Source organism: Mercenaria mercenaria, chromosome 9 (genome assembly GCF_021730395.1).
Source record: "Mercenaria mercenaria strain notata chromosome 9, MADL_Memer_1, whole genome shotgun sequence".
In the NCBI taxonomy this organism is placed as follows: Eukaryota; Metazoa; Mollusca; class Bivalvia; order Venerida; family Veneridae; genus Mercenaria; species Mercenaria mercenaria.
This window is the reverse complement of record NC_069369.1, coordinates 38648878-38660126: the sequence shown is the minus strand read 5'-3', so window position 1 is coordinate 38660126 and position 11249 is coordinate 38648878. Positions and strand designations below refer to the sequence as shown.

Here is an 11249-nt window from a genome sequence, read left to right as displayed (position 1 = left end):
AGTTCTAGGCTTAAGTACAGTTTTAGAAATGTAGTTAGAACTTTTGACATGGCAGTAAGGATTTTTTTCAACTGACGTACGGAGATTGGTAGACTAGCCACTAGACTGATAATAACTGTATTTCTATATTTTTCCCTTTTTTGACGAATTCAGTTTCATAGAGACAAAAGCCAGTCTATTTTAGAGATTTTCACACAGGACTGATGTTGAATTTATCAGTCTAGACTATGATATTGCACATAGGATATAGACTGGCTCAGTTCACTACATTCAATCATAAAAAATGTAAATTTTAAAAAAAAGATATATCATAGTCTAGGAGCTAGTCTAGGAGATTGGGAGTGCCGCCTTCCAGTAAATTAGCTTTATAAGTGTTAATTGGCATTGATACAGTAACAGGGCAAATATAAGAGAACGCGCGCGTTTTTTTATTGTGTTGCTATGTTTAAAGTGTGACCATAGCAAAAAAATAATTAAAGTCTCTAAAGTCGGCTCTTTCATAACATACAAGCTACTGACGGTTTTATTATGAACATTGATACATCATCATATTGAAAATATCCATGTTAAATATTTTTCTCTGTTAGTACGGTCATTCGCATGTCTGTCTGTCCTTAAGTCGTCAAATAATGGTAACTCTGAGGTAATTTTAAAAACATATTTTACGTGAAACCTGGTACATCAGTAAGGGCCAAGAATTTGAATTCGAGAAATAAACGGATAGCGCTTGATTGGTTCAGTTCATTCATCCGCTCTTTTTAAACGTGATTAGAATTTGAATTACATAAACACCAACCGTAAATTCAATTATATCATATCAACCGTTTAAACAATGAAAAGAGACATGTTAATACATGGTTTTCTATTGTTGATATTTATTAGAAAATTGCAAAAAGAAACTAATTAGTACGTGTTATATTCTTACCATAATTTGCAGAAGTACTGCAAATAGTGAATTTTGCGGGTAGCAGTACCTGACATACTGCTACAAACATACGTAAATACATGCATTTCGCCAAGACACGTAATATCATAAAATATGGAACGAAGAATTGTTGTTGTTTTTTTTTTAACAAAGAAAATGATTTGATTCATTTTTTATCAATCCTGATTGTAATTTTAGAAGTATTTAAGTCCACAAAAGTGCGCATATGAACTTAAATCCGTGATAATCTGTATCAGCAGTATTTTAATATTTCAAATCATGAAATGTTATTTCTTGAACATTCATGTCAGTGGAGAAAATTATACTTATGTAAACCTTAGATATATAAGCAATAGTTTAATTTTATTACAAATTTTGTTTCAAGTGTGTAGAAGTGTTTACTATATTACAATAGTTTTACAACGCGAAAAGTATTTTCATATGATTATCTATTAGAAAAGAAAGTTTTGTTGTTAATTAAGAAGATATATTGATTTAATGTTGTTGAAAGAAGTCTCTAATAAATAGATCCTTAGTTTTCCAATTGTCGTGCATTTGTGCGTAAATCGGGGCCAAACTGGCATTATTTCGCTCGTGGAATGAATTATACATAAATTAGGACAGTTTACTTGAAAACGAAAGTTGGGTGTTTATTCTGCGGACCGCTTTCTGAAATGCGGAAATATGGGGGTACTTGAGTTCAGTTGGCTTGCATTCAAAAAAGTCACTGCATACTATTAAACACCCCTTTTCCTTTTCGTTTTCTTGAAGCAAATGTATGGATATCTTGTGGAATGTACGTATGGGTATCTTGTGGAAAATAAGCTACGACCGAGTGAAAATCTAGGAACTGTAACAAAATTGTTTTGAAGTAGCTGAATTAATAAGAAATAAAGAAGAATTTCTTTTATTGGTATATAGTCTTTTGTATATCATGGGAATGTTTCAGTGATTTTCCCTTGAGTTATGGGCCTTAATTTGTGGCATATTATTATTTCTGCATGATAAGTGATGGGAGAAATATGTTTTTTCCGTGTGTGTATGACAACACATTATTTTCATGTGTATGTTTTTATACTAATGTGTTTTAGCTCGACTATGATGTAAGCTTTAAGCTTATTTGAACTAACTCGAGTCTGCTTCCAATATAAGCCAGTCCTGGTGTCATATGAGAAGTCATGATCGTGACCCCAGTGGAACCCAGTAGGGCTCGAACCCATGACCCCTGAATTGAGCGGCCGACACCTTATCCAATAAAAAAAAAACACCACTGCTTCTCCTTCAAGTGTATGGTGATACCACTGCATAACATTTACAACATTTACTCTAACCTTGGAATCCAGACTGAAATATGTTTTACTTTTTTCTATCTTCAAATATCAGGAGCTAAGTGAATGCATATTAATACCATTTAGCGTAAATTTAGTGGGACTGGAACTGCATAGATATTAGATATGAGCACGAACTATCAGTGACCTCATAATTAGAAAAAAAGTTTATTTGCTGCTCATAATGAGTGTTATAATAGCCTTTAATTGACTATAGTTTTTACAGGCCGTTGTGGCAAGTAAAGAATAGGACGTATGTATGCCCTTGTTACAAACGCCCTGTATTCCTATTTTATATTATTTAAGAAATAAAATTATTTTTTCGGAGATTATGCGAAATGAACGTAAGAATATGATTGACATATCAACAAATTACGCTACTGTTTTTAAAAACATTGTTCACTTGAAAGATACATGTTATATTTAACGTGTGTCAGTATGTATCAAACCTTTTCACGCATCTACATGACATTGTATAAATTATATTATAAAACAAATCATGTTCGTTTGCATAAGAACGTAGCAGCAATATGGACGTCAAATCACATAGTTATAATTTGCCGATTTGCAGGCGCTTGTAGACGGCTTCCATATTTAATCTATAATATATATAACGCTCTTCTAAATAATTCACGAGACGTGAAAACCCTCGCCGAGCTCTTATAATGATTATCAAAACATGATAACGTAACTTCAATCGTCCAACTATTTAGCGTGTGCAAAGTATAAGTCACTGTAGTGCTTCATCCACTTTTATAATATGCAAAAAGAAATGATAGAAGCGATACAGCATATATCACTTAATCCGTTATACGCCGCATAAGATTATTTCATAAAAGCTCTTATATCAGCATTAGCCTGGAATAATTTGAAACATTTGCTTCTCCGATTTGAGCCCGCCTCGGCGGGACGACGCTACAAAAGGAATCATGTATGGAAAACTACGACAAAGTCCGAAAATCTCCGTTGTGGAGGAAGGAAACTTGATTATAAGGTTCCTTCCAAGGAACACATTCTCAGCATTTTGACAAGCAGCTGACTTTCAAGATTAACAAGTAAAATTTTGATGCAGAGCATCAAGTCGCCGGAGAGCTGTTGGCTAATATTTTGAACATTGGATTTGAAAACAGACTGAAAAAGCTATAACTGATATTGCGGTGCATTGCACACCGTTGAAAGGCTGAAAAACGGCGTATCCTTGATGAAAGTTACTTTTACACCGTAACTTTCTTACCATCTCAAAGTTTTTTCTTTGTATATAAAACCCAGGCGCCAGCATCCTCAAAGTTAATAACGTAAATCTACGACGTCAAATATTTTTCACATTTCCAAACAATGAATACAAAAGATTTCTTGTAAGCGAAACATTTCAACAGATTGCATTATATATCTTTTAATAAAAGGCCCATAGTCTGACAATAAATTAAAAAAAAAAGTCACGAAATTCACAGACTGTTCTTAAAGGTTAAGGTCAGTAATTTTGTCTCGTATAAAAACAACTTCAGGTCGTCTTTGCGTATCTTAACAGAACGTCATTTTTTCCCACACCTTATTTTAATGAATTTTTTATCATAAATTAACGACAAAAATGAAAAGAAAATAGGGGTTTGAATAGTTCATTGTGAAATGCCAGTCAGTTGTGGTCTGCTACCCTAAAAAAGCTCATAATTATTTGCTCTTGTCCGCAAAATAAACGCATGCTTTCGGTTTTGATCTGCAAAACTTGCCATGTGGGGTTTATAAACATGAAAACCGTCTCATTTAATGCGGAATGTATTCGAGTAGTAAAAAGATGCAAGTAAAGCAATAGGCTTTGAAAGAGAACAGCATGAATCCTGACCAGAGTGCGCGGATGCGCAGACTGGTCTGGATTCATGCTGGTCGCAAAGCCACTATGTTGATTTTCTCATGGCACGGCTCATATTTACAGAAAAACTGCCAATTAAGTAAAGTTGAGGATGAGAAATGTTGTTAAGGTAGTGGGCCCGGAAACACAATTTGCAAACTATAAACTCACTAAATAATCTGCACCTAAATAATGCCAAGCCGCTTAAGAACAAGAAAACACTCGGTTATTACCAAGTTTGAATACGGGCCCATCACCTCAAAATTAGCAAATTATCTAAAGCAAGACATTAGACATTATGTTTTTACAAAACACTGCCAATTAACTTCATTCTATCTTCACAATTCATAAGTTTGAAAAATTTAAAAGCATTAGGACGTTTGAAATAGTAGCCATCAATATTTTTTTTCTAACTTTATTAAAGAATGTACAATTAAAGAGGTAATGAAATTCATCGCCTAACAGGCTATTATCACATAATTGACAGATTCTTTGTTCTCTGGCAAAATTGTAAAATCTTCCTTTTTCTATAGGTAATTTATGATTCATACATCTAAATTTACATAGGGTAACAGCAAGATCATTTTAGTGAATTAATTTTGTCTAATGTAAGATCGCCCGCTTTCGGTGCGGAAGGTCGCGGATTCGATCTTTGGTCGCGCACCAAAGATGTGATCCAATAATATGCTCAGCATTATTTGGATAGAACAGGCTCTTCGCTCAACTCGCGATCTCGTATAAATGAGATCTGGAGACTGATGTCTAAATTGGTATAATTTTTTTTAGGATTCACCTTTAAATTAATTAGTGTAAAATAGTAATTTCAGATAAAAGGATCCGATATACTATTTTCATGCTGATTATATATTTAAAGGAAAGTCTTGTAATCGTCGAGCGTCGACAAATATATCTGGTAAAATCAAGCAAATCATTTTATCAGAAAGTTACATTTGAACGAAGTCTTCAAGTTTTACAGTTTACTATTTTCACGAATGTAAACCGACAACGGGCCGCATACCGGCAATCGTTACAAAGTTAGGCTTGTGATAAAAATACCATTATTTCATAGCCAGTAAGAAAGCGTTAATGCCCAAATAGACAAAAGAAAATAAGAGAGAATTAATATATATGACATTAAGGACAGACGGGGTCAACTGACATTTTTTGGACAATTTAAAAAATCAAATATAAAACCTTTTATTTGATGAATTTCCAGAATGGTAACAGTAGTTATTTGAGATGCCCTGAATATAAATTTAGTCGAGGTATTTCTGTACCATTGCCTTACAATGGAGTCATTGAAGGCTCTAGTGGGAGCGTTAATGGTAGTTATATTGCCATGGTGTAATCGAAATTTTATGGGTGATTTCAAGTAAATATAACGGAGTCGACTGGCTAAGTGAATAATTATTACTAATGTTTATGTTACAAACCTATTAATACTTGAAAGAATGAAGCAGTTGGCAGAAAAATAAGGGAAGTTAAGCTTTGGTGTAGACGGGGCCTAAGGATTTAGCTCTCATCATACATTTTCATCTTACGGTACCTACTTTTTTAATGGGAAACTGAAGTGAGAAAAAAAAATCCTCGGATGAAAAAGTCATCAATCTTTGACACGTTGAACAACATTCCTCACTATGTATTTTTATAAAAGTGTGCCTCATATTGTCATGTATGCCATGAAATGAGAGAAAAAAGTATTGTAAGAATACATTTTCATCTTACGGTACCTATTTTTTTAATGAGAAACTGAAGTGAGAAAAAAATCCTAACCTACTAATATTTGAAAGAATGAAGCAGTTGGCAGAAAAATAAGGGAAGTTAAGCTTTTGTGTAGACGGGACCTAAGGATTTAGCTCTCATCATACATTTTCATCTTACGGTACCTATTTTTTTAATGAGAAACTGAAGTGAGAAAAAAATCCTCGGATGAAAAAGTCACCAATCTTTGACACGTTGAACAGCAAACCTCACTATGTATTTTTATAATAGTGTGCCTCATATTGTCATGTATGCCATGGAATGAGAGAAAAATGTATTGTAAGAATACATTTGTTTGGATATCTGCCTTGCCCTCTCATTTGCTTCTCCATTAACCGTTTCTGTCTAAATGTCCTACGGACCAATATCATGACATTATTTACACCCGAAAATATGTCTTCGCAAATGTCAATTTAGACTAACTCCTAGACCGTTGTATAATATTTTTCAAAACGTTTGTTTTAAAATTGTGAATATAGCCAGTCTAAAGCATATTTCTAATATCATATTACAATCCGTTCCTTGAGAAAAATTTTAAAATATACTGGCATTTTTCTCTATTACACAGAATCAAAGACAAAATATTTAAAACTAAAATTCAATGACGAATTCTTTATCATCGGTCAAATGGCCAGTCTATCGCCGAATTTAACCCTACTCGAAATCCTTTAAAGGGCGCTGGTTGAAACAACTTTCACTGCTTCAATAATGGAAAACATAAATATTTGTCCACGTACAAGTAGAACAGTATTTCATAAGCTAGTCTGGTGTAGGCCCTACACGAGCTTCCTTAAAATACATGAATGCGAGTGAGGTCAAGAAACGGTCAGTTTGTTCCATCCAGGTGAATCACCTGACTGACCCTAGTGGAGTATTTGATCCCTGTGGAATCTTAGCTACACAAGTACATAAGGTCAGAGGAAGTATTATAAATTACTGCTAGAATTGAGTTGATTGAAGAAAAACGGAAGATAATAAGTACATTGTGTTATTCTAAAACTCATTGCGTAACAGTTGAATTCTAAACAGGCACTATTAAATCATCAATGTTTTTAGTTTTAGTCTACAAAGAATCATTTTCAGGATTTTCTATAGTGGAATATATTATGGATTTAATTTGTACTATTTGATTTAACCTGACCACATTTTGAAGTGTTAATATGTAAAACTTTACAGATAAGATATAGAAGACAGTGTATCAATAAGAATTTGTATGGTTTCAAATGATACCAACGTCTGAAAAATGCACCAGTTAATCGTTTATTCAACTCTTTTAATTCACGACTCATGTTTTGTGTTAAACATATTTCGGTGGTGCTGTATAATTTATGTAATTTCTGGATTTTATCTTTATTTACAGACACTGTTTCTTGCGCGTAAATATTTCTTTTGTGTACATGGATATATGCTAAGAATTATGTTTCATGTATTAACGAGAGTTTCATTGTAAAGCTTACTAATCTGTCCATCCATAATCAAACGCTGTAGATAGAGCGCCTTCTTCATCCGATTTATAATTACATTCCGAACATTTTCACGCGATTCGGGTTTTATCGTATGTTTAACATGGAAATATTGAACCGTCCAAATACTGGAAAAATACAGCTTTTTTGGAACGTTCGTGCATTCAATAGGTCATATATTGTAAGGATGTTGTTTGTTGCCAATAAACGTAAAAGAATGGATAAATAGAACAGATATATGATAAAAAGTTATACTCCAATTTGTCTGTGTACAAATAAAAATATTGTATCTATCTTTATGCATATAATTTGTAGAAAATAAGCGTATTCAGTGCAGCTTAGGCACTTATAATTGTTCCGTTTACATTTAATACATTATGTACCAGCATGTAATTATTGCATTAATATACTATTGATTGGGCTTGGGAAGACAATGTAATCGACAGGAGTAATTTTCCATATTAAAAAAAAAACAACAAAAAACATGTTGGACTTTGTTCATCGGAATGTAGACGATTGCACAATGCAATAGCTTTTTTTTAAATCACAACTAGAAATAAAAGACATTGTAGATTCTTTGTTGATAGCAAATTATTTAGAAGTAATTTTGCATTTATTATCCTGACATTTTATAGTTACACATGTTATCTAAAGAAAAGAACATAATAGTTCCTGGTACTGAACGTTTTCATAAAAATGTCAGCTTATCAAAATTTCAAATGTCTACTTTTTAGATAGCCGAAAATAATATCCAGTTCATTTAACTGATTCGTAACGTTTCATTAAGTTTGATTTGCTCCACACCTGAGCGTAATGCGGGGTAGATACAGGTATTCGTAATGTTTTTCAGTATGCTATCGCTACGTTATCTGTCTACAATACAAATACGTGTAATAAAATTATGTAGTATAAACGAGTGAAAGAGTTCAATCATTGCTACAGTATTTACATTGAAACAGTAAACCTTAACTTCTATTTTTATAATGTTTGACCAGCTTAGCATTGTCTTAGAAAATTCCGTTAACTCATATAATCTATGTTAAATGTTCGTTAGCGGAATTACGCTATCGAGTCAAATAAACTGTTTCGTCTGCTTCCAAGTCAAGTGATGTATAAGCAGAAGTCTACGCCTTAGCGAAATTCCGCTATAACAATTTCATTCCAAAGGTTCCACTATTTTATTTTCATAATCTTATCTCAAACTTGATACACCAAAATGTCCGATATGCTTAAAGAAATTTCGCTAGCTGACACAGAACTTGTTGACCTGCAAGTTTCGTTTTGTATAATTATGGAATAGCACCAGTCCCCTTTTCATGAACAAACTCGCAATACTTCATTCCCATTGTAACAGACTGGTGAGAAATTGATATATCCTCAGAATGATGTCACAGGTAAAGAAAATACTAATTCAAAATTTCATGACAAAACGTATTTGATTCCCAGTTGGGCTAGTTTATGTCACAACTTGACAGTATGGAAACTGTCAACTGCAAATGGAACGTGTTGAGAGCCGAATACTGCATCCCAGATCAAGCTACTGTTATAATAACCCTATTATATCGATCGAGCCATTACATAGAGAACATTCTACACTTCTTCGTGTACTTTGATTTTTGTGCATTGCAAACGAATAAAAATGTAAACAAGTGAATGTTTGTGAATACTTCCTTTCAATTGGGATCTTTTTAAAGTTTGTAAAATTATTCCTTAAATTTTGACAAAATTTGCTCTCTTTGTCATTTGCCAACAGGACAAATATATAAGATTCGGTGCGAGTTATATTTCACTGGTCTTGCATTTTGCTAAGACACAAGTCAAAAAAATTCGAACAGTTTTGACCGATTTAAAATGTTGAAAAATTACGAGCTAACAAAGCCAATACGTCTATAAATCAGAATACTCCGCACAAAAGTGTTCCTGTTCATGTAATGTAGTCAGATGGAGAATAACGGTACAGTGTTTTGATAGGGAAGTGGTAGAGCGTCTGTCTTAGGTGTGAGAGGTCCATGGTTCGGGTCACAGCCAGGGGTTAGATATTTGCATTCTGTTACAGTTTGTATTAGAAGGTTATTGAACTGACACAGTTGTTCTTTCTCTTTACAAACAGTATAATGGATCATTGTTTAGCAATCCAGATAATTGTTCATGTAAATGAAATAAACACACACAAAAATATCCAATATACTATATGTCCCTTTGATGTTTCTGCTCTACATGTCTAAGACGAGTTACATTTCCTTAAAAACAACATTTTCTTTTCTATGAAAATATCAAAAGCTATTGACTGTACACTAACGGCAGAAATATTATATATAATTTTACGTCTTCTTTTAAATTAATATATAGACCTTTGCATGCATTCCGATTCAAAGCTTTTTAACTTCATACCTATGTTTTAAAAGCATTAGGTACTATCTCTACCCAAAGGCAGCATTTGTCATATTATCAAATTCGGCATCTTAATGTTGCTTGTTGAATGAATATAAAACAATTGCAGTCATTTGTAATTTGTCTTCTGTACGACGTATCTTTCTAGTCGATACGCTAAGGCGTCATTTCTAACAGCCAATATCTGTTTAGTCTCCGCCCTCGAGTCAGTCTAATGTGTTATCACTGAATCATGTAATTGTGTTCAAACGAATGAAAGTGACTACAAATGAGATCTAAAGGGTCAATATTAGCATTTTTGTGATACAATAGGGTTATTATAGTAGTAGCTAGATCTGGGATACTTTTGCCAAGTCGGGTCTCACGAGGCGCACAAGCGGCGAGTGTCATCCGACCTTGCAAAATCCACGAGGGTCGAATACAAAATCGAAGATCTAGCTACTGTTTTAATGACCCTTTTATTACATACCTCCACCTTTTTGTTTGTTATTTTGTTATTGAACGAAATTTTCAATGTTTATCGATAATAAAATAGATCTTAGCGCATTTTTTTCTGTGTGCTTTTCATAGAACTGTGTCAGGTCATGCATATCAATGAAAGTAGTCCGGCAGCATACAATGCATAAAAGGTACAGCACGGATTTTTTAAGCATGTTCATATTTGTTTGCCAAATACAAGCAAAATCTTTTACAGAATTTATATAGGTATATAATAAATGGATTTACTATATTTTCTAAAATAAGCTTATCATTTCAAGGAAAATCAAGAGAACTTTAAATGAATTATATGGTCTGATCAAGAAAAACTAGAAAAGTACTGTAAATAAATGATATGATGTTCATCATAAAAGCAATAATCTACGATCATAGATAAGCTGTTCATAAACAGTAAGTTGTTAATCATAAAAACATTAATCTACAAGTTTTTTTTCTCTAAGCAATATTACGTAGTACGGAAAAAATTATACTTACAACTTAGGTTTCCTTTTTTCCTGCATTCATTTATAGCAATAAAACGAATAAATGTGGAATCTAATGTAAGAAAATAGTGATACTCCTGTTCTTAGTCCTAGTTTATAACATTTATATCGGAATCATAGTCCGGTCGATAAGATATCAAATTGTTTATTGCATCTTAATCGACAACCTTCCTAACACGTTTACAGTAGGTTAAATTGCATTTTTTGTTTTCAACCTAAGGTAAGTGTCTTTTCTTTTCGTTAATTTTTCTTACCGTTACATATTTGTAAGAATAATGTTTGAATGACCCAGCGAAATATATCGTTGACTTTCAATTGATTTTAGATCTGTTTTTATATAGTAAGTGGAAGATAATGGTATATATTATAGTCATTTCAACAGGTAAGGCCATTTGTCCGAGGTAGCGGACAAACTAGAAATTGTTACCAGAATACTGAAAGAAATACTTACATAGATCAAAGTAGTAAATGTTATAAAATGTGTTATAGTTCCTTTGAGCTATTGTCCTTATGAGTTCAAGCTACCTAATTCGGTACTTGTACAAAAGGAAATCG

The 11249-nt window shown here is 33.0% G+C and overlaps 1 protein-coding gene across 2 annotated transcripts in view; it reads left to right on the top strand.

The window, feature by feature from the left end:
* Positions 1-10848: 10848 nt before the first annotated feature.
* Positions 10849-11249, top strand: part of LOC123546130 (uncharacterized) — a 29588-nt gene continuing 29187 nt past the window's right edge. Inside the window, exon 1 of one of the 2 annotated variants that reach the window (XM_053551258.1) lies at positions 10849-10914. The gene's annotated coding sequence lies outside the window, so the exon portion shown is untranslated. The remainder of the gene's footprint in view (positions 10915-11249) is intronic. The other variant, XM_053551259.1, reaches the window with a different exon arrangement.